Below are 22,453 nucleotides of genomic sequence, written 5' to 3' on the forward strand. Positions count from 1 at the left end.
GACACCAACAGCTATAAGACATGTATAATCAAAGATTCTGTCAACACAAACTGACCTTAAAGTATATTGGCACATACTTTCATAAATATGCAAGAACCCAGGGAATACTGTTTCCCTCAGCCCTTTCTGAAAACATACTATAAAATGGCAATGTCAAGTAAAAATTTCTACAATGATGGAAATGCTCTCTTTCTATGCTGTCCAATATTGTAACTACCAGCCACATGTGACTATTAAGCACTTGAAATGTGGCTAGTATACTAAGGAACTAAATTTTTATCTTATTTTTATTAATTTAAATAGCTATGTGGCCAGTTTTTAATGGTACATGTACAGAATGAGGATTTGACAACTGAAAGGACTCGTGTACCATAAGGACAAGCAAAGTATTCCAGATAATAAATGAAGAAGATATGACAGAATCAAAATGAATGAATGACGATGGTTCTACCAATAGCTGATAACATCCCCAACAGAGAGCCCATCATACACTATGTTCCTCCTGTTGGAACCATACAATAACTTAAGAAGTGGTCTTACAACATTTCCCCAAAGAAGATATACAAATGGTCACTAAGCACATGTAAAGATGTTCAACATCATTAGTCATTAGGGAAATGCAAACTAAAACAACATTGTTTTGGGGCGCCTGGGTGACTCAGTCGTTAAGCGTCTGCCTTTGGCTCAGGTCATGATCCCAGGGTCCTGGGATTGAGCCCCTCATCGGGCTCCCTGCTCAGTGGGAGGCCTGCTTCTCCCTCACCCACTCCCCCTGCTTGTGTTCCTGGCTCTCGCTGTGTCTCTCTCTGTCAAAAAATAAATAAAATCTTAAAAAAAAAAAAAATACTGTTCTAATGCCAGTAGAATAGCTATAATCAAAAAGTCACACATTAACAAGTGTTGCTGAGGATATGGAGAAGTTGGAGCCTTCATATGTTACTGATGAGAATGTAAAATGGTACAGCCATTCTGGCAAAAAAAATTTGGCAGACTTTTAAAAAGTTAATTATAGAATAGTAACATTACCAGCAATTCCACTCCTAGGTAGCTATATAAAAGAACTGAAAACATATGTCTGCACAAAAACTTGTATACAAAAGATCACAGCAGCATTATTCTTTTGTGTTTTTTTCCCCAGTCTTACTGAGATGTAACTGGCACAGGTGTACAATATAATGATTTGATATATGTATATATTGCTAAATGATTACTGTAAGTTAACATCAGTAACCTCATAGAGTTACAATATTCTTTGCTTGTGATGAGAATATTTTAAGATTTACTCTCTTAGCAACTTCCAAATATACAAAATTGTTACCTGCAGTCACCATGCTGCACATGATATCCCAGAACTTATTTATATCACAAGTAAAGTTTTACCTTTGGACCACCTTCCCCCACTCCCACCCCAATCCACCTCCCACCCTGCCTCTGGCAGCCACCCATCTGTTCTCTTATCTTCAATTTATTTTTTATTCCATATAAAAGTGAGATCATACAATATGTGTCTTTCTCTGCTGACTTTATTTCACTTAGCATAATGCCCTCAAGGTCCATTCATTTGTGTTGTCACAAATATCAGGATTTCCTTTTTTATTGCTGAATAATTCCACAGTATGTATACTATATATATACACGTATCACATTACGTTGTTTCCATGTCTTGGTTACTGTAAATAATGCTGCAATGAACATAGGGATATAGGTATTTTTTCAAGATAATGATTTCATTTCTTTTGGATATATACCCAGAAGTGGGATTGCTGGATCATATGGTAGTTCCACTTTTTATGTTTCGAGGAACCTCCTCCATACTGTTTTCCATATTGGCTTTACCAATTTACATGCCCACCAACAGTGCACAAGGATTCTCTTTTCTCCACATCCTTGCCAGCGCCCTTTACCCCTTGTCTTTTTGATAACACCCATTTAAAAAGTGTGACGTGATATCTCATTGTAGTTTTGATTTGCATTTCCCTGATGATTAGTAATATTAAGCACCTTTTCAAGTACCTATTGGCCATTCGGGTGTCTTCTTTGGAAAATGTCTATTTGGTTCCTCTGCCCGTTTTTTAAATAAGTTTGTTTTTTGCTATTGAGTTATATTAAGCAGCATTATTCTTGTTTTTTCAGATTTTTAAATTATTTTCAGTTTATTGACCATTTCCTAATTATAAAAGAGAACTGTACCCAAACTCATCCCTATGCCAAACTGAGATGGACTCAAAAGCTTGTAACTATACCCACCTCCTTCCTTTTATCGTAACTCACCAATATGGGGCTGGAGGGGAGGAATATATTCACTCATTGATATGTGATCCCTGACCTTACTCAAAATTGAATTAATTTGAAGGCACAATGGAGGGAAATGGGATAATGCAAACCAGGAACCAACGTTGACTCTGCTAAGCAGAATTATTCTTTTTTTTTTTTAAGATTTTTATTTATTCATTTGAGACAGAGATACAGAGAGAGAGAGAGCAGGAGCAGGGGGAGAGGCAGAGGGAGAGGGAGAAGCAGGCTCCCCGCTGAGCCAGAAGCCCAATGTGGGGCTTGATCCCCAGGACCCTGGGATCATGACCTGAGCCAAAGGCAGACACTTAACCATCTGAGCCACCCAGGCGCCCCTAAGCAGAATTATTCTTAATAGTCAAAAAAGTATATCAATCCTTGGCAGAATGGTCAAACAAAATGTCGTATATCTATATAAGGGAACACTATTCAGCAATAAAAAAAGAATTACTGCTACATGCTACAAATGGACAAACCTCAAAAACATGCTCAGTGAAAGACAGATACAAATGAACGCATATTTTATAATTCTATTTATATGAAATGTTAAAAAAAAAAAAAAAAGGCCAATCTATAGAGACAGACAGAGTAGACCAGTGGTGGGGCGCCTGGGTGGCTCAGTCGTTAAGCATCTGCCTTCGGCTCAGGTCATGGTCCCAGGGTCCTGGGATCGAGCCCCGCATCGGGCTCCCTGCTCAGCGGGGAGTCTGCTTCTCCCTCTCTCACTCTCCCTGCTTGTATTTCTGCTCTCGCTAATTCTCTCTCTCTCTGTAAAATAAATAAATAAAATTAAAAAAAAAATAAGTAGATCAGTGGTTGCCGAGGCCTCAGGCAGAAGTAAGGAGTGATTATAAATGGGTACAAGGTTTCTGTTTAGGGTGATGGAAATGTTCTAAAACAGATTGTTGTACTAGTTGCATAACTGTAAATAAACATTCATTGAACTGTTCACTTAAAATCAGTGTACTCTATAGTACGTACATCATGCCTCAACAGTTATTAAAAAAAAAAAAGCCTTGCAAAAAATATCTAAATAAAATTAAGCCTATGGTTTTACCTACAAACATAAAGGAAGAGCAGGGGTAAGATAAGATGACATGTTAATAACACAACGGAGACACAACAAGCAAAACCAGACTATGGTAAACTGTAAAGAAAAATCCATTGTTTCTTCATTGAAACATTTTAAAGGGGAGGGTGGGGAAGGAGCTTCAATGCCCTTTCCAGGCACACCACCCTCCTAGCACCTCCACATGTTTACTAATCTGGAAGTTCACCCAATTTCACTGTTCAAGAACTCCTAAAGTGGGTGAAGCTAAAACTTCCCCAGTTCTAATCACGTGGTCTTTCTGGTGACCAGCCCGGTCGTAAGCACAACCAGGGGCCCCATCCTAAGTCACCTCTGTAAAACCTCAGGTGAGATTAAAAGGGGCTCATCATGAATAACAAAAGACACTGATAACATTCAGGAAACTCCAAGGGTCATTGTCAGCTCTGTGCCAGGAAATGGGGACACCAATTTACCTATAAAACAGATAATACACAAATGCCCTTTTATTCAGCCCTCACAACTCTAAAAAGCAGGCAAGGAAGGGCGCCTGGGTGGCTCAGTCGTTAAGCATCTGCCTTCGGCTCAAGTCATGATCCCAGGATCCTGGGATCGAGCCCCACATCGGGCACCCAGCTCGGCGGGAGGCCTGCTTCTCCCTCTCCACTCCCTCTGCTTGTGTTCCCTCTCTAGCTGTCTCTCTCTGTGTCAAATAAATAAATAAAATCTTTTTAAATAAATAAATAAAAAGCAGGCAAAGAAAAAACACTAACTAAAATAGAACCTTCAAAAAGCATCGTCACAATGGGGTGAGTGGGTAGCTCAGTGGGTTAAGCCTCTGACTCTGGATTTCAGCTCAGGTCATGATCTCAGGGTCTTGAGATCAAGCCCCACATTGGGCTCTTTCTCCCTCTCCCTCTGCACCCTCCCCCACCCACTCTCCCTCTCTTGAAAAAAAAAAAAAAAAGCACCATCACAATCTAGGCAGCTTTACAGCTTTACACATAAACTTCACATATTTTGAAAGCTGGATACAAAACCCATGTTTAAAAAAAATCAGAGGGGCACCTGGGTGGCTCAGTCGTTAAGCATCTGCCTTCAGCTCAGGGCTCAGGTCGTGATCCCAGGGTCCTGGGATCGAGCCCCGCATAGGGCTCCCTGCTCCGCGGGAAGCCTGCTTCTCCCTCCCCCACTCCCCCTGCTTGTGTTCCCTCTCTCGCTGTGTCTCTCTCTGTCAAATAAATAAATAAAATCTTTAAAAAAAAAAATCAGAAAGCTACAGGTCTTTATAAATGTTGAGCTGATTCAAAACAGTGCTCACCACACTGCTATAGCAAGAGCACTGGAACTTAACGCAGGAGACAGGGATTACTGCACTGGCTTTTCTTATACGGGCTTTGGTCAAAGTGTTTATCTTCTCCGGATCTGAATTTCCTTCTTTGAAATATAAAAAAAGCAGAAGCCAACACAAAAGATGAATTTACAGTGCTTACCCATTTGGGGTTGTGGTAGTTTCCAAATTCAGTCCGTAACAGCCATTCCTAGTCAAATTGTTTCCATTAGCTAATGAGGGAGGATAACCAATGGTCACACAAGAGATCATTAAGTATCAGAGTGATCTTATTTGCATGTTAAATGCAATCTATCCTAAGTGCAACAGAAAATCATTCAGACTGCACTATTTGATCAAATCTGCCTTCCATTTAGGAAGGTAGTGGAAGGAAAGATAATGGGAAAAGCATTTAACTATAATACAGGACAGTTTTGATTCCAGACAAAGAAAGAAAAGCATCCTTTTTAAAGTGACTATGTTGGGACGCCTGGGTGGCTCAGTCGGTTAACTGTCTGATTTGGGCTCAGGTCATGATCTCAGGGTCCTGGGATTGAGCCCCATATCTGGCTCCCTGCTCAGTGGGGAGTCTGCTTCTCCTCCCTCTGCTACTCCCCCTACTTGTATTCTCTCTCTCTCAAATAAATAAAGTCTTGGGGCGCCTGGGTGGCTCAGTCGTTAAGCGTCTGCCTTCGGCTCAGGTCATGATCCCAGGGTCCTGGGATCGAGCCCCGCATCGGGCTCCCTGCTCTGCGGGAAGCCTGCCTTTCCCTCTCCCATTCCCCCTGCTTGTGTTCCCTCTCTCGCTGTGTCTCTCTCTGTCAAATAAATAAATAAAACTAAAAAAAAAAAGAGAGAGAGAGAGATAAAGAGCAGAACAAGAGGTTGCCATGGTTGAAGAGGCAGTGACAGGAATACTGAGGTAAAGGAAAAAAAATGAATTAAAATCACAACAGTTTAAGAATTTCTTATATTGACAATGTGTACAACAACCAGAAACAAACATAATCTACCTTACAACACATGTTTTGCTTAATTTTGGCATGCTCTTTAAGAGGCTAAAACTCCTACAAACACCTAGTATGTTCCCTTGTATACAGCAAATACTCAAAAAATATTAATGCTTCCTATCTTATTCTCATAAGGAATCTCTGAAGGGCTTCTTATGTACCTAGCATATAAATTAATGAATAGTTTAGAGATAGCTTATGTCTTAGAATAATCTGGCTCAACAAGGTCATTTTACACTGGTTTAGATCATTCACATGGCAGAATCCTCCTTAATGAAATGCTCTAATCATCTATATTTAAAAGAAAGAAGGGAGGGGCGCCTGGGTGGCTCAGTAGTTAAGTGTCTGCCTTCGGCTCAGGTCATGGTCCTGGGGTCCTGGGATTGAGCCCTGCATCGGGCTCCCTGCTCCACAGGAGGCCTGCTTCTCCCTCTCCCACTCGCCCTGCTTGTGTTCCCTCTCTCACTGTGTCTCTGTCAAATAAATAAATAAAATCTTAAAAATTAATTAAATAAATAAATAAATAAATAAAAGAAGGGAAGGATCAAAAAAAAAAAAGGAGGGGGGTTAGAGAGAGAGAGAGCAAGCACCTATCACATTAGTTGAGAGTTGTTTTTTCCCCCAGATCAGAGAAAGAGAAGGTAAGTGGAAAATTACAGTAAAAGAAAATGTAATTTGCAAAATTACAAAGGCAATCTCCAAGATTACCTAAATAAACCCACGTATTTACACATTGATATTCATGTAAGTGTAGAGTTAACAGCCATGTTGGGTGGCCATGAACAACTCCCCAAATTTCTAAACTCTAAGCTAGTTAACAGTAAACAATGAAATAGATGTTTTTAAAAAATGAATTAAAAATAAAACTGAACACTTCAGTGACTTCAGTGTAGATGCTTATGATAAACAAAAAACTCATCATTTTGTGGTAAGGCCGAACAATGAAATCCACATCACTTTAGGAATAAAGTCGCTCAATAGGCGAGCTCTCTGGATGTACATATGCATACAACCTAATTCTTTCTATTACTGCACAAAGACCATCAGGGAAAGAACATCTTTCCTTGTATAATCTCATTTATTTGCCAAAAAGAATCTGTGTGTTCATGTATATTTTAATGGTTTGTCATATGTACTTGCCCATTTCACTGCTCATATAAACTAATATAAGGAGAGTCGAATGGAAGGTAAAGATGAAGACAATTAAAATATCCAATCCTAATATAAAGTTCAAAATAAACTAATTTGGATTGTTAACATAAATACCCTCTTCTGCATACCCAATTGAAAGGAAGATTTAATTACAGCTGTAATTTGCAACTTTATAAATAATCCAAGCTGTATGAAATCGATGGACCAATCTTAAAACTGGAGATAGCCAAAGGCTACTGCTGGAAGGAAGCATTTTATGCTATTAAATAACTCTGGCATTCATGCCAGCCTTTATATAGACATCTCCACCCACAGATTAGCCTGACAGACACCATGCTGAGACTAGGTTGCTGTGGGAAAGGTTACTGCCATCCATCACTGTGAAAATTAATAGCTTTATAATAGTTGAAGAAATAAAGGTATGGCACAGCAACCTTGTAGCAAATATAATTTGCTACCAAAAAAGCGTAGGCAAAATCCATTCATAACATTCCCTTCCCATGGCCACCTACAAGTTAACTCATTATTCAAATGCCAGAGACAGCAGCAGGCACACATACTCAGCCAATAAGTCACCATTATAAAAACTGCATAAACATTTCCAGCTCAATCATCTAAGAATAATAGAATGAGACAGGAACATGTTTTCCAAGTATCTCAGCTATAAAACTTGCAACAGCTTTGAAAACAACACGATTACAGGCAAAAACGGGCCCAACTAATATTTTTTTAGTGTCTCATGGAATAATGTATATATTCCAAGTTTTTTCTCATTTTCTTTTTGAACATCAAAAAACAAAGAAAGCAATCTGACTAGAATTGGTAAGCATTAAAAAGCTAAATAAAGCTGGCAGGGCTACACCTACATCAATTTGCAAAGGATATTTCAGAACCCCGTGAGGACTCCAGGGCTTAAGTATGAGGAGTAAAATTAGTCTTCTCTATAGCAAAAAATCAAAGTATAATCTGTCTTATTTCCCAGAAGTATCTTTTTAAAGCCCACTCAGTACAAGTCCATGGCAACTGTCCATGTTCTTTCCAATAAGGAATTCATCAGAAAGGTCTTGCTAATAGATGTCTAAAATTAACTGCATATTGGAAATAATCAACTAAATTTTCAGTTACCTACTGTATCTCAGCAGAAACAAAAACTAGTCTTTTCCTCACTTCAATAGAGAATGCTACTTTCCTACCCAACATGCACTCTCTCTTCCTTCCTTAATAATGGAGATCCCATAAGCTTGTCGAATCACTATGTTGTACACCTGAAACCAAGGTAACATTGTGTGTCAACTATATTCAGTTTTTTTTTTCAAATAATGGAACCCCAATTTTATTTGGAGCATCAATGCATCTAGTTTAGTTTCCCAGTTTCCATTATAGCTAGATGTGGCCATGTATCTAAGCTCTGGTTAATGAGACCAAGTGGAAAGGGTGTGGGACTTCCTGGCAAGGTAGCTTTTTTGTAACTGACTCAACTCAAAGATGGGTCTTTTGGCCCTTCCCCCTTCCTCTTTGCTGCTATCTGTACTGACACAATGACTAAACTCCTGCAGTCACAGTGGTCCCATAAGGTCACCTGAAGGATGTTTCTTAGAAGACAAAAAAATTTTAGCTATTAAAATAGTTGATGGCCCTCCATAGGGTCACAGCACATGAACAAATGCACATTATATCTATGACATAAAATTTCACAATGGGATCTGAAAGGCTCCCTGAGATTTTTCTTTTCCAGTCCAACATATGAGAAGCTCAGAAATTCATAACTGCCAAAAATTAGATGCAAATAAGATGTCCTTCGGGGCGCCTGGGTGGCTCAGTCGTTAAGTGTCTGCCTTCGGCTCAGGTCATGATCCCAGGGTCCTGGGATCGAGCCCCACATCGGGCTCCCTGCTCTGCGGGAAGCCTGCTTCTCCCTCTCCCACTCCCCCTGCTTGTGTTCCCTCTCTCACTGTGTCTCTCTCTGTCAAATAAATAAATAAAATCTTAAAAAAAAAAATAAGATGTCCTTCGAAAGGTAAATGTATGAACAAACTGTGCTACATCCAGCAGTGGAGCGTTATTCAGCAATAAAAAGAAATGAGCTATCAAGCCACTAAATGCCACAGAGGAACCCTAAATGCATATTGCTAAGTGAAAGAAGCCAGTCTGAAAAGCTACATAGTGTATGATTCCAACCACATAATATTCTGAAAAAAGACAAAATTACAGACACAGTAAAAAAGATTAATAACTGCCATCAATCAAGGGGAGAGGAGATAGGAGGAAGGATAAAGAGGTTGAACAGTGGGCACTTTTAGAGTGGTGAAGCTATTTTGTATAATAGTATAATGGTGCATACAAGACATTATGCATCTGTCAAAACCCATAAAACTATACAATACCAGTGAAACCAAACTTAAACTTCAGTTAAAAATAATGTATCAATATTGGCTCATCAATTGTAACAAATGTACCACACTAATGATAGAAGAAATTGCACATGTTTTCTGGGGTGGAGGGTAAATGAGAACCCTCTATACTTTCTGCACAATTTTTCTATAAACCTAAAACTGCTCTAAAAAAAGGGCAGGGGCTAGCGGGTAGGTGTGTCAGGAAGAGGGGAAGTTAATGAAGAAAAGGCTAAGCAGTACTGATCTAGTCTGAAGAAAGGCTCCAGCTACTTAAGTTTGTTTTTTTTCCCAGCTATTTAAGTTTTAAACTTTAATCAGCTTTCAGAGGTTTTAGGATAATGCAGAACTGGGTTCAAATCCGAGAATTTACTAATAACGTGACAAGCTCTTTATCTTCTTTCAGTATTGTACAATGGAGGTAAAAATACCAACTTTACATAGGGTATATTTTTAAAGATGTTATGTACGGCTAAGTAAATATAAGTGCACATATAAAGTGCTCAGGCTTTGACCCAGAGGAGCTCAGTAAAAGGTACTCTTCTACTTTTTGATCATAAACACCAAAATCTATATATTTCATTCCCATAAAAGGTAATAAAGCATCTAGACTATTTTACCACTACTTTAATTTACCACAAAGAAAATCACCCTGAAAAAAATCCACATAAAAAAAAAAACCTGGGGGCGCCTGGGTTGTTCAGTTGGTTGGGCGACTGCCTTCCGCGCAGGTCATGATCCCGGAGTCCCGGGAACTGAGTACCGCATCGGGCTCCCTGCTTGGCGGGGAGTCTCCTTCTCCCTCTGACCATACCCCCTCTTGTGCTCACTCTGTCACTCTCTCTCAAATAAATAAATAAAATAAAATCTTTAAAAAAAAAAAAAAAACCTGGGGCACCTGGCTGGTTCAATCAGAAGAGCATGCAACTCTTGATCTCAGGGTTGTGAGTTTGAGCCCCACACTGGGTGTAAAAAATTAACTTAAAAAAATAAAAATTAAAAATTTAAAGAAAATTTTAAAAACTTATGACAGTTGATAACTTTATATGACAATTATAATATGACATATAGCTCACATGATTTAGTGACTGGTACAGTACGATACCAAAAAAACCAACTTCTCCATATTTTTTTTCCCCTATCACAGGCAACTTTTCTAGTTGGTAAAACTAAAGAAAATTTTGTTCATAGCTCTGTGCCAAACTGATAATTAGAATGAAGAATGGAACAATAGTAAAGTTACTTTTAAAAATTCAAAAGCTCTTATTATCACTCTGGATTTCTATTTTTACATCAGAAGCGGTACATGCATCAGGAAAGAGGCCAGTAAAAAAGTTTATGAAGATAATCAGATAATGACTAATAATAATCTATTAGACTTAGTCTGGATCATCTAAAAATCACAATTTGAACAAAAGTTTTAATATTAAATTTTTCACAAACATGGTCCTCTAAGGAAAAAGGTTCTCTTATTCCCATCAGAAAACAAAAGAAATTTTTTTTTTTTTTTAAGATTTTATTTATTTATTTGAGAGAGAGAGAATGAGAGACAGAGAGCACGAGAGGGAAGAGGGCAGAGGGGGAAGCAGACCCCCTGCTGAGCAGGGAGCCCGATGCGGGACTCGATCCCGGGACTCCAGGATCATGACCTGAGCCGAAGGCAGTCGTTTAACCAACTGAGCCACCCAGGCACCCAGAAAACAAAAGAAATTTAAATAAAAAATGTGTACCACTAAAGATTGACACACTTCCAAAAAGTCAGACTCCACTAGATATTTTCTTAAAATCTACTCCCTAACATCAATAGCAGAAAAACAAATAACAGAAACTTACATTTCTTGTATGAAGTATGAATCATAGTATCTTTGGCTTATTATTACCACTTCTATCACTTTCATTTACCTTTTCTACCCAATAATCTTCTCTCCTTTGTATCTGTTATATATCTACAACACTAAGGAATTTTATTTTCTTTTTTTCAAAATGTCCCATGGAAAGTGCTTGTGTTCCAGACAAAATTAATCTTAAAATTATAAATAAATCAGCCAATCACTGTTATATTTTTAATAGATATTAAAAATAGCTAACACTTATACAGCATTTACTAGGTGTCAGGTTCTAAGTACTTTATACATATTAACTAATTTGATCCTTGAAAGAACTCTTTTTTGAGGTAACTCCTATCATCAAATCTATGAGGGCAGCTAGATGCTATGATACCAGAAGTATCAAGAAAAGATTTTCTTATAACTTCATCTCCATTATAATCTAGCTGACAGATACAACAATCATAAAAATACATCCTAATTTCAGAGCACCTAGAATGTGCGGGAAAAAAATGCCTGCAGTTCAGAATCAAAGGAAAGAGATCATTTCCACCCCATTTTAGAGATGAAGGAGCTGAGAAATAAAAAGGTTATGCTACTTGCTCAAGGTTTTATGGCTCTTAGGCATAATCTTACAATCACTATCCACTCTAAAAAAAAGACCAACACAATGATGTCTATGATGCATTACAAAGAGAACATGCACAATAAAATCAGTTCTAATTCATGATGCTATTCTAAAAAAGTATTTTGTAAAAATCTTCTACATTTGAGAAATACCCACAAGGCATAAAAGAACCACCATTCTGATAGAAATGTGCAAGAGTATATGATACCTCTCATCTGACAGTATCAGGGAACTTAAGGGGAATTAACTCATGACTTTAGAATGATTATCAATTATTATTCTCCCATTTTTATAAAGGTGGCCAAAAGATCTTTACATTCCAAACAGACTTCTCCCTGTGAAGTCAAATGCAGACATCAATCACCATTTTTCTATTCCTACAATAATCAGAATACTTAACTGACATATCTAAAAATATTTAAACTTAATTTTAACCTTGTCATCTATGTGGAAAATTTGTGAAAAATAGAAGGGTGACAGGAAATTTAGACTAACCAGCTATAAGAGCCAGTAAGTAAATTTTCTCTCAATTGAATCTTGTCAATGACTTTATTTTCCAGGACTTCATTTGGGAACTTTTTTTTTTTTTTTAATTTATTTATTTATTTTTGAGAGAGAAAGAGAGAGCACGTAAGGCCGTGCGGGGCAGGGGTGGGGGGGTCAGAGGGAGAGAAAGGATCCCAAGCAGACTCCACTCTGAGCATGAAGTCAGACACGGGGCTTGATCTCACGACCCTGAGATCATGACCACAGTGTAAATCAAGAGTTGGTCACCTAACTGAGCCACCCAGGCACCCCTTCATTTGGGAACTTACTTAAAGGACATAATGAGTGAATAAAATGCACTGATACTAATCTGATATTGGTTTGGACAAATCAGCTGTAAAGAAAACTTTGGGGCTAACTGGCTCATAAGATAAGATGAAAATTTACTGAACTGTAGAGGGAGTCAAGCTGGGGAAAAAATCAAGTCAACATTAAGTGTTCATACAATGGCAAGCTCTAAATGGTGGGAATTAACTTTTGCTTGACTAAAAATTTCAATAAAATATAATTTATATATTTTATAATTTTCAACAATGTGCCTAGACTGCTTCTGTAATAATAATTTTTAAGAAAGGGAACAGAAGGAAAAGAAAAAGAAGAGAAGGGAAGGGGGAAGGAGAAGAAAAGAAGGACAAGGGCACCTGGGTGGCTCAGTTGGTTAAGTGACTGACTTGATTGTGACTCAGATCAAGATATCAGGGTCCTGGGATACAAACCCATCCTTAGGCTCTGCGCTTAGCGGAGAGTCTGCTTGAGATCCTCTCTCTATCTCTGCCCCTCCCCCCACTCATGCTCATGCTTTCTCTTTCTCTCACTAAAATAAATCTTTTTTAAAAAATAAAGAGTAAGGATAGAGGAGGAGAGGAGGGGGAAGGAAAAAGATGAAGGGAAGGGAAAATAAGGAAGAACAGATATAGCTTCAGAATTAGACCTAGGTTCAATTCTTGACTGTACTATTTAAGAGATGAGTGACAGTGGTCAAGTTACTTAATCCCTTTAAACCTCAGTTTCTAGAGAATATTACCTGTGTTATAAAAATTTTTATTTTATAAGGATTCAATGAGATAATGAAGTACCTAATATACACTATCAAAAACACTAATAATTCATTAAAGAACAGTCATCTTCATCCTCTTCTTTCTCCATAGCTAACAGAAAGTAGGAAAACATACCCGGGCTTCTCTCCTAAATGCTTTTGGAAAGTGCAGAGTGGGAGACAAGTGAAAGCATCTGTTTCCACAATGTCTTTGGCAATCCACAGGAGCAGAAATGGTGAATAAAAATGGTACTTACTCGAGACACACTATATATTTTTATATTAGTTTAAAAAGTATTTGGTATTGGGTGCCTGGGTGGCTCAGTTGGTTAAGCGACTGCCTTCGGCTCAGGTCATGATCCTGGAGTCCCGGGATCGAGTCCCGCGTCGGGCTCCCTGCTCAGCGGGGAGTCTGCTTCTCCCTCTGACCCTCCCCCCATCTCATGTGCTCTCTCTCTCTCTCTCAAATAAATAAATAAAATCTTTAAAAAAAAAAAAAAGTATTTGGCATTGGTTTAATCAAATCATCCAAGTCACAGTCATGATCTTTTGGTCACAAATCATTTCACAAAATCCTTAACTCTACTATTAACTATTTTGAAAGTCAAAATAGTTGACTTTATTTTAAAGTGTCAGTCAGCATCTAGGGTTGTCTCTCTTCTGAAAAGCTCTTCCTTGTCACTACAAGGTTTATTATTATGGGTAATAAAATTCCCATACTTTTAAAGCCATTTAGAAGTTAACAGAGGTCAATAAATTAACCCCCAGTATGATTCCCTACTTTTATCCCAGATGACAGATGCACAGCAATAGAATGCTGTTAGCATGAAGAGAAAAAAGGGGATTGAGTATACATAGGTGCCTTCAAAGTATTCCAGAAAATCTGCTTAGCCAGCAGAAAAAACTCCACAGAAAAACAACAGAGGGAGACATCAGAACTCACTTCAAATGTTCAGTTCCTAACTTCCTTAAAAATGCAATAATTGGAAGAAAGAGGACAGAGGGAGAAAAGAACTTTAATTCTCAAAGCAGAAACAGAATGGAGAGGAGGGGAGGTTCTATCTCCATCTCTGTAGTTATTTTAAAGTTCTTTAAAGTTATTTTAAAGGATCATAGATCCACACGGATCTCCTCTACAAAAGTTTATTCACTGGATTTTGAAAGAAGAAAAAAAAGTATCTTGAAACCAAGTAATAAACATTAGATTCTCAGGTTCTGAATAATAAAAGAAAAATTAATCCCCTTCTCCGGGATTAACTGCAGCCTGCTGTCTCAAAATTTGGAAAATCAGTGTTAGGGCCCTAGTAGATTTAAACTCTCCAATGGTTTCCACTAAACTCACAATTAAATACAAAAACATGCTTACCACAACCTCAAAGGGCCTTAAGATCTGGCTCCAACCCACCTTTGCAATCTCATTCCCACTATGTGCAGGCACAAAGTTTTGATTAGTTATTAAAACTGTCAAGCTTGTCTTCAACTATAGCTTTGCACGTTATTTCCACTGCCTGGGGAGGGCTGGATCTTTAGGTCTTAGTTTAAATAGATCTCCTCAAGGAAACCTTTCCTAACTACCTTATCTTTTCATTCGTTAAGGGACAGGAGTAAAATTAAGGTAACTAAGATTTACTGAGTATCTAAGAAACACTGGGCAAGCTTTCACATGATTTCCATTTAATCTTCACAATAAACCTCAGAGATAGATACTATTCTTATATATGAGGAAAACAGATGCAGAGATTGAATAGCTGGTCCAAGGTCACATAGATAATATGTAACAAAGCAAAGATTCGAGCCCAAAGTTGTCAAGTCCCAAACCCACAATCTTTCTGCAGCACTATATTGCCTCTCTGTTTAAACAGAAACCACTTTACTAGGAGGAAATGCTTAATTAAATACAAAGCTACAAAAAGGACTGTAGTTTATATAAAGATCTATAAACTGACAGTCTGGATAATTAACTCTGTATTTGGAACCCTCATTTGGTATCTGTATTTCTTTTATATTACCAATTACCTAACTAGGATCATTTTAAAGGAACAACAGCTACTTCTCCTAAGACTCAAAGATTTCATAATATATATTTAAAATGCAGCTATTTCTCTTCTATACTTTATATATTTAGTATAATAAAGTAGTTAAATTACAGAATTTCTGAGTTTACTCCAAGGAGATCAGGTAATACATACTCAAAAATGGCAATTTTTTGTTTTCTTTTTTTAATGAAGAGGCAAGATTTTTAACATTCTTAATTAAGGTTAATAAATTAGAACAATCCTGAGGCAAAGTTAATTTGCCCAAGTACTCTGGAAATATATCATATTTTATCTTGGTTTCTTGCTGTTTACATACATGCCTAACTTTCTCAACCACGGCTATAAAATTCCAGAAGGCAAGGTCTTTAACCTATACATATCCATAATACCTTGTGATGGATTGACTCAAAATATTTTTTTAAGATTTATTTATTCATCTGCAGAGAGACAGAGAGCATGCATACGAGTGGGATGAAGGTGAGGGGCAGAGGGAGAGAACCCCCAAGAAAACTCCCTGCTGAGCATGGAGCCCAATGTGGGGCTCGATCCCATGACCCTGAGGATCATGACCTGAGCTGAAACCAAAAGTTGGACGCTTAACCAACTGAGCCACCCAGCACCCCCTCAAAATATTTTTAAAATGCCATTTGAAAAAAAAAAAAATCAATTTTCTTTTATATCTCATGTTAGTTTTTAAATACGTCCACAAATTCTTTAGTGTTCCTCCCATTAAAACATGAAGCCTAATTCCCCTCCCCTTAAGGGTGGGTTGACTCACGACTTTCTTTTAAGGAAAAGACTATGGCAGAAGTGACTGTATATGATTTCCAAGACAGGTCATAAAAAAGGCACTTGTGGCTCCCTCTTTTGGATTACTCGCTGTAGGGTAAACTAGCAGCTACGTCCTGAGAACACACGAACAGCTTACAGAAAGGTCCACATGGTCAGGACTAAGACTTCCTGCCAATAGCCAGCGAGGACATAAAGCCTCCTAACAACAGTCTTTTGAGTGAGCCATCTTCCTGCCCCAAACAAGCCTTCATATGACTACAGCCTGGCCGACATTTTGGCTACAATGTTATACTGACACTCTTGAGCCACAACGACCCTGCTCACTGGCTTCTGAATTTCTGGCCCACAAACCTGTGTGAGATAATAAATGGCCACTGTTGTTTTAAACTGCTAAGTTTGGGGGAAGGGATTGTTTGTTATACAGCAGTAGATAATGAATTAAGAAATCTCAATTATGAAATTCCTCACACTGTTTCCATGAACATCTGCCTCAACCTTTTTCCCTTCCTGACACTCATTAGAATCTTGGGGATCAAGGTAGTTGTTTATTTAGAAAAGGCCCTGCCACACGATCCTGTCACACCTCTCCCTGATTCAACAATCACTGATAAAGAACATAATTATCTGAAAATTAAAGTACCCGTCAGATGTTGAGTAAAGTAAGTAAAATAAGAGTTTTTGCCAGACTTAGAACCCAGGCTCTACTTGGACTTCCTAACTGGGATGACTTACCTAACCTCAGGGGAATTCCTCCTACTTGCTCTTTCCCGTGAGTCCTATGAACAAACTTTCATAGCAGGGCAAGAGCCCCACCCAGAATTTTTATGGAAACTCTAATAAAGTGCCTAATTCCACATAAGACAAATTTTCAAAGTTTTGTCAGATAGTATAGAACAACTTAAATTACTACCCCTCTCACCAACACCCCCCACCCCGTTAAAAAAAAAAAAAAAAAACAATAGGAAGCATTTTCTGGTGCCACTTTTTTTTTTAAGATTTTATTTATTTATTTGAGAGAGAGAGAATGAGGGAGAGAGAGAGAACACATGAGGGGCAGAGGGCAAGAGGGTCAGAGGGAGAAGTAGACTCCCCGCTGAGCAGGGAGCCCGATGTGGGACTCGATCCTGGGACTCCAGGATCATGCATGACCTGAGCCGAAGGCAGTCGCTTAACCAACTAAGCCACCCAGGCGCCCCATAGTGCCACTTTTTTAAGATTAAGAGAAGCAAATAATCTCTCACACATGGCACATTCAAGTCTGTCCTGCTGTTTATAAGTTGCCAGGTTTATTCATGGCTAATAATCATGGAAAAGGAGATGACAGGTGTGTAGAGTCAAGCCATTTAGGATCACCTGGGCTCATTCCTCAGCCAAGTTTCCTAAGGAGCTGGAAGTAAGGAGAGCAACAGAGGGATGCAGTAAAGGAAGGATGACAGGAGACAGTCATTGAGCCCTAACACAAACCAAATTGTACTCTTATCTCACAGATTTCATTTCCCTGCCCCAATCATTCTTGTAAAGGTATCATTTAAATTTCCAAATTGCAAGAGGTGAATGAAAGCAACATTAAAGATGTACAAATCACAAAGTTATACCACTCAACCTCCAAACCTTAAGTAAAATCCATCCTGCTGTTCAAATTCTATCTCCAAGTTAAACACCCAGACACATTTCTCTCCCACTTGAAACAAGTATCGTGCATCAGTTCATCACTGGGAAACTGCTTCTATTAAAGTATTGAACTGTTACTTAAAGTTATTGTTATTTCTTTTTTAGGCATTTTATATTGTGAAAATAAAACAAGCTCGCTACAAAAAATTTCAGAGTACAAAAAGTTATATTCTCCCACATCCAGACCTTAGTTCTATTTGCCAGAGCTAATGGTTATCAACAGTTTCTTGTGTGTCCATTCGATTAGAAATTATTTACTTTTCAAATGCTTGTGTTCTATTTCCTTCTGAAGGAAGGAACCATGCTTTATATTTATTTGTACCCCACCCAGCACATTGCATATAGTAGAAAATAAATATTTGTGGATTTAACTGTGACATACAAAGTACCTGCTGTTCATTTATTTCTAAAATTAACAATTCCAATAAACAAACTTTGCTTGTTTACATACATTTCATGTAACTTGAATAAATCTACAAAAATCATGTCATAGCACCAACAAGATAAACAGAACAAAAAATATAAGATACATGTTTAAATAAAATAACGTATTTGAAGTATTTGATCCTTCTGGAAAAAAAATCTTATGTGTCCTACATGACATCTTACTGCAGTAACAATCTGCATATCTGAAGGTAAATTATATAGTAATTTATGTTACCATTCATGACCTAATCACTTTCAGGTTAGAAACACTAACAAGCTTACACATCTGACTTCAAGCCAGAGAAGATTATAAAGAAATAAGAAGAGGGATGAAAACAGATATGCTACTTGATAGTAAGTTTGGGGTTTTTTTTCCCCACTGTGTAGATTTTTATTAAATCACTTTGACAGACATTCAGAGTTTAGATGCAAACATTCATAGGTGGCATCCAATTGTTTAAAATGACCCAGTGGATTATTCAGTATGTTAGGGAGAATATAAATTTGGCTATTGACATAGAGACTCAGGATGGCTTAGTCGAGATAGAAGTGTCTCTCTCATTCCTAACAGTCCTTGTGTAAATGGTCCAAGGCTGGTGTGGCAGCTCCATGGTGTTGTTTCTGAGTACTTGTCCCGCCACAGTAGTGAGTCTTGTGAGGTTTTTTTAAAGCCTTGAAATGAGGAAAGAATAATTGGAAGAGCAGATATAAAGACTCAAAAAAAAAAAAAAATAGCCAAATCAAGATTTTAAAAATAGGGGTGAACAGTCTTACCATGTCAAAACCCACCAAGGACACTGTAGGAGCATGCAATTGTTGATTTTTATAAAGATGTCAAAGTAACGAAGCATAGCGATTAAGAGTTCAAGCTATATGGTCAGAATGCCCAGAATTCACAGTAACATTCTGCCACTCACAATTCATGTGACATTGGGCAGATTAAAATTATTTTACTTCCTTGGGGATAACTTGCCTAATCCTTAGTCTAAAGATACAAATATCTAATTTGTGAGCTTATGAGGAAATAAGATAATTGATATAAAATGTTCAACTTAATGCCACGTTTCTGGAAAAACCACCACCACCACCACCACACCCTACCAACAGTTATAAAGAGAATGTTAAATTAAATACTGTATATGCTTCCTAAGAGGGCAAGAAAATGAATTTGAATATTCCCATCCAAAAAGCTTGACACTTAATAGGTTATACTCTTATTATCTGCATATTTAATTATACAAATTAATCTAATAACCTAACAAAATCAAATTACAAGTATTATTTTTTAAGTGTAAGGAAGAAGGAAGGGAAGAAAACAAAAAGGAACACTTATATGACAAGAAAAGCAAAGTCAGAGGACCAAGATTAATATTTGATTATATCTGCCCAATAAGGTAGAGAAAAAAATCTTTAGCCTTGGGGTTTTTCCTCCAAAGGTAACATCACAAGACTGGAACCAAATCAGATATAGTAGATGTGACATATAGCTTTTTGATATTTCCCATATGATAAACTATTCAGGCTGATAACACTGTAGTCAAGAGAGCATTCAACATTTGACTTATATAAAATATACATAAATTAAGAATGATTCTCTTGGGGTGCCTGGATGGCTCAGTTGTTAAGCGTCTGCCTTCAGCTCAGGTCATGATCTCAGGGTCCTGGGATCAAGCCCCACATCGGGCTCCCTGCTCCGTGGGAAGCCTGCTTCTCCCTCTCCCACTCCCCCTGCTTGTGTTCCTGCTCTCGCTGTGTCTCTGTCAAATAAATAAAAATTAAAATTAAAAATCTTAAAAAAAAAAAAAAAAAGAATGGAGGGGCACCTGGGTGGCTCAGTCGTTAGGCGTCTGCCTTCAGCTCAGGTCATGGTCCCAGGGTCTGGGATCGAGCCCCGCATCGGGCTCCCTGCTCTGCGGGAAGCCTGCTTCTCCCTCTCCCACTCCTGCTTGTGTTCCCTCTCTCGCTGTGTCTCTGTCAAATAAATAAAATCTTTAAAAAAAAAAAAAAAAAGAATGGATTCTCTCACACAGGGGTGATGTGATTAAAGTTCCACAGGATTATTTTAGGAAATAAAAAATGCTCTTCCACATACCAAAATAATAGGGGGTGCCCAGGAGAATATTTAAAGGCAACTTAACATAAAACAGAAAATTAAGCATTTTTCTTTCAACTTTCATCCTCTGAAAATTGTATGAGTCAGCTTCAGATTCTCTTCTCCCTCTAAATCTGCCTTTCTCCCTGCTGGCACTCTCTTTCAATCAATCAATCAATCAATCTTTAAAAAAAAGGACAAGCAGGGCGCCTGGGTGGCTCAGTTGGTTAAGCAACTGCCTTCGGCTCAGGTCATGATCCTGGAGTGTCTGGATCGAGTCCCGCGTTGGGCTCCCTGCTCGGCGGGGAGTCTGCTTCTCCCTCTGACCCTCCCCCCTCTCATGTGCTCTCTCTCATTCTCTCTCTTTCAAATAAATAAATAAAATCTTTAAAAAAAATAAAACAAAAAAAAATAAAAGGACAAGCCATAGACTGAGAAAATATCTTAAAATCATGTCTTCATAAAGATCTCATATTCTGAATATATAAGGAATTTATACAACTCAGTAAGACAAACAACCCATTTTTAAAAATGGGCCAAAGATATGAATTGACATTTTGCTTAAAAAGATATAGCAATGTAGGGGCACCTGGGTGGCTCAGTTGGTTAAGTGTCTGACTCTTGGTTTCAACACAGGTCCTGATATCACGGTTGCGGGATGGAGCCCCAGGTGTGGCTCTGTGCTCAGTGCAAAGTCTTCTTCCGATTCTCTCTCCCTCTCACTCACTCTCTCTCTCAAATAAATAAAGTCTTAAAAAAAAAAAAAGATACAGCAATGTAATATGCACAATGAAAAGGTACTCAACATCATCAGTAACCAGGAAAATGCAAATTAAAACCACAATGAGATAGATACATTTCTGACCCTCTAGGATGGCTACATAAAACACACACACAAATCAATGTTGGGGAAGATGTGGAGAAATTGAAGTCTCATATATTGCTGGTGGAAATGTAGAATGGCACATAGAAAACAGTTTGGCATTTTTGAAAAGGTTAAACACGGAGTTACCACATGACCTATCCCTTCCACTCCTAGATATATACCCAAGAGAACTGATAACATAATATCACAAAAACTTATACATGACTGTTCAAAGCAGTATGATTCATAGTAGCCAAAAAGTAGAAACACAAATGTCCATCAATTAATGGATGGATAAACTAAGTGATGTTTCTATACAATAGAATATTATTCAGCCATAAAAAGAAATGAGGTACGGATTCATAGCTACAACATGGATGAATTTTGCAAACATGGTGAAAAAGAATGAAGGGGGAAATCGGAGGGGGAGAGGAACCATGAGAGACTATGGACTCTGAAAAACAAACTGAGGGTTCTAGAGGGGAGGGGGTTGGGAGGATGGGTTAGCCTGGTGATGGGTATTAAAGAGGGCACGTACTAAATGGAGCACTGGGTGTTATACGCAAACAGTGAATCATGGAACACTACATCAAAAACTAATGATGTAATGTATGGTGATTAATATAACAATAAAAAACTATAATAAAAAAAAGAAAACATGGTGAAAGAAACCAACCACATATTATATGATTCCATTTATATGAAATGTCCAGAAAAGGCAAATTTAGACAGTTAGAAGGCAGATGAATGGTTGTCTACAACTGGGAACGGGAATTAACTGCAAACGCTGATGGAAATGTTCTCAAATTGGACTGAAGTGATAGTTGCACAGCCTATAAATTTACTAAAAATCAGTGAATGTTATAGAAAGTAAATTACACCTTAATAAAGCCTGTTAACCAACAAAAGACATACAAAAAAATGTACAGAGCATTATGTTCCAAATCACATAAAATGATTCTCTTCTTTGTATTATAATGTTACCAGTTTGAGATACTGAGTAACTCAATCCTCACAAAAAGCTATCAGGTAGATTTCTATTATTATCTCCCTATCACAGACCAGGAAACTGAGACAAGGAGATTAAGTAACTTGCTATTCAGTTAATAAACTGCAGAACCAGGATTGGAACTCTAGTTTTATCTGACTTCAAATAACCAAAATTGATACGTCCTTCATTTTTTTATAATGCAATAAGCATTCCCTATATGGACCAGTGTTTTTAATTCTGAGGTTTTCAAAGGGAAAGAAATTCTTTAGATCACTGAAAAGAGGATAAATACCTAGTTAGTGTTATAGAAAATACACTTCAT

General features: G+C 37.9%; 1 protein-coding gene and 1 long non-coding RNA gene across 6 annotated transcripts in view; both read right to left on the reverse strand.

Annotated features, from left to right (window-relative positions):
• Nucleotides 1-22,453, reverse strand: part of RASAL2 (RAS protein activator like 2) — a 359,788-nt gene that overhangs the window by 299,097 nt on the left and 38,238 nt on the right. The window contains exon 2 of one of the 5 annotated variants that reach the window (XM_064594271.1): nucleotides 20,865-21,025. The exons of the other annotated variants lie outside the window; for them this stretch is intronic. The gene's annotated coding sequence lies outside the window, so the exon portion shown is untranslated. The remainder of the gene's footprint in view (nucleotides 1-20,864; nucleotides 21,026-22,453) is intronic. 5 annotated transcript variants of the gene reach the window in all.
• On the reverse strand, nucleotides 16,628-20,853 carry LOC135364732 (uncharacterized). Its single transcript, XR_010412328.1, has 2 exons — nucleotides 20,007-20,853; nucleotides 16,628-18,855 (listed from the first exon to the last, which is right to left on the reverse strand). It is a non-coding gene; the product is annotated as an uncharacterized LOC135364732 (long non-coding RNA).

Source organism: Mirounga angustirostris, unplaced genomic scaffold (assembly GCF_029215605.1).
Source record: "Mirounga angustirostris isolate CCGP_5_RB_7025 unplaced genomic scaffold, mMirAng1.0.hap1 SCAF_6, whole genome shotgun sequence".
Classification (NCBI taxonomy): domain Eukaryota; kingdom Metazoa; phylum Chordata; class Mammalia; order Carnivora; family Phocidae; genus Mirounga; species Mirounga angustirostris.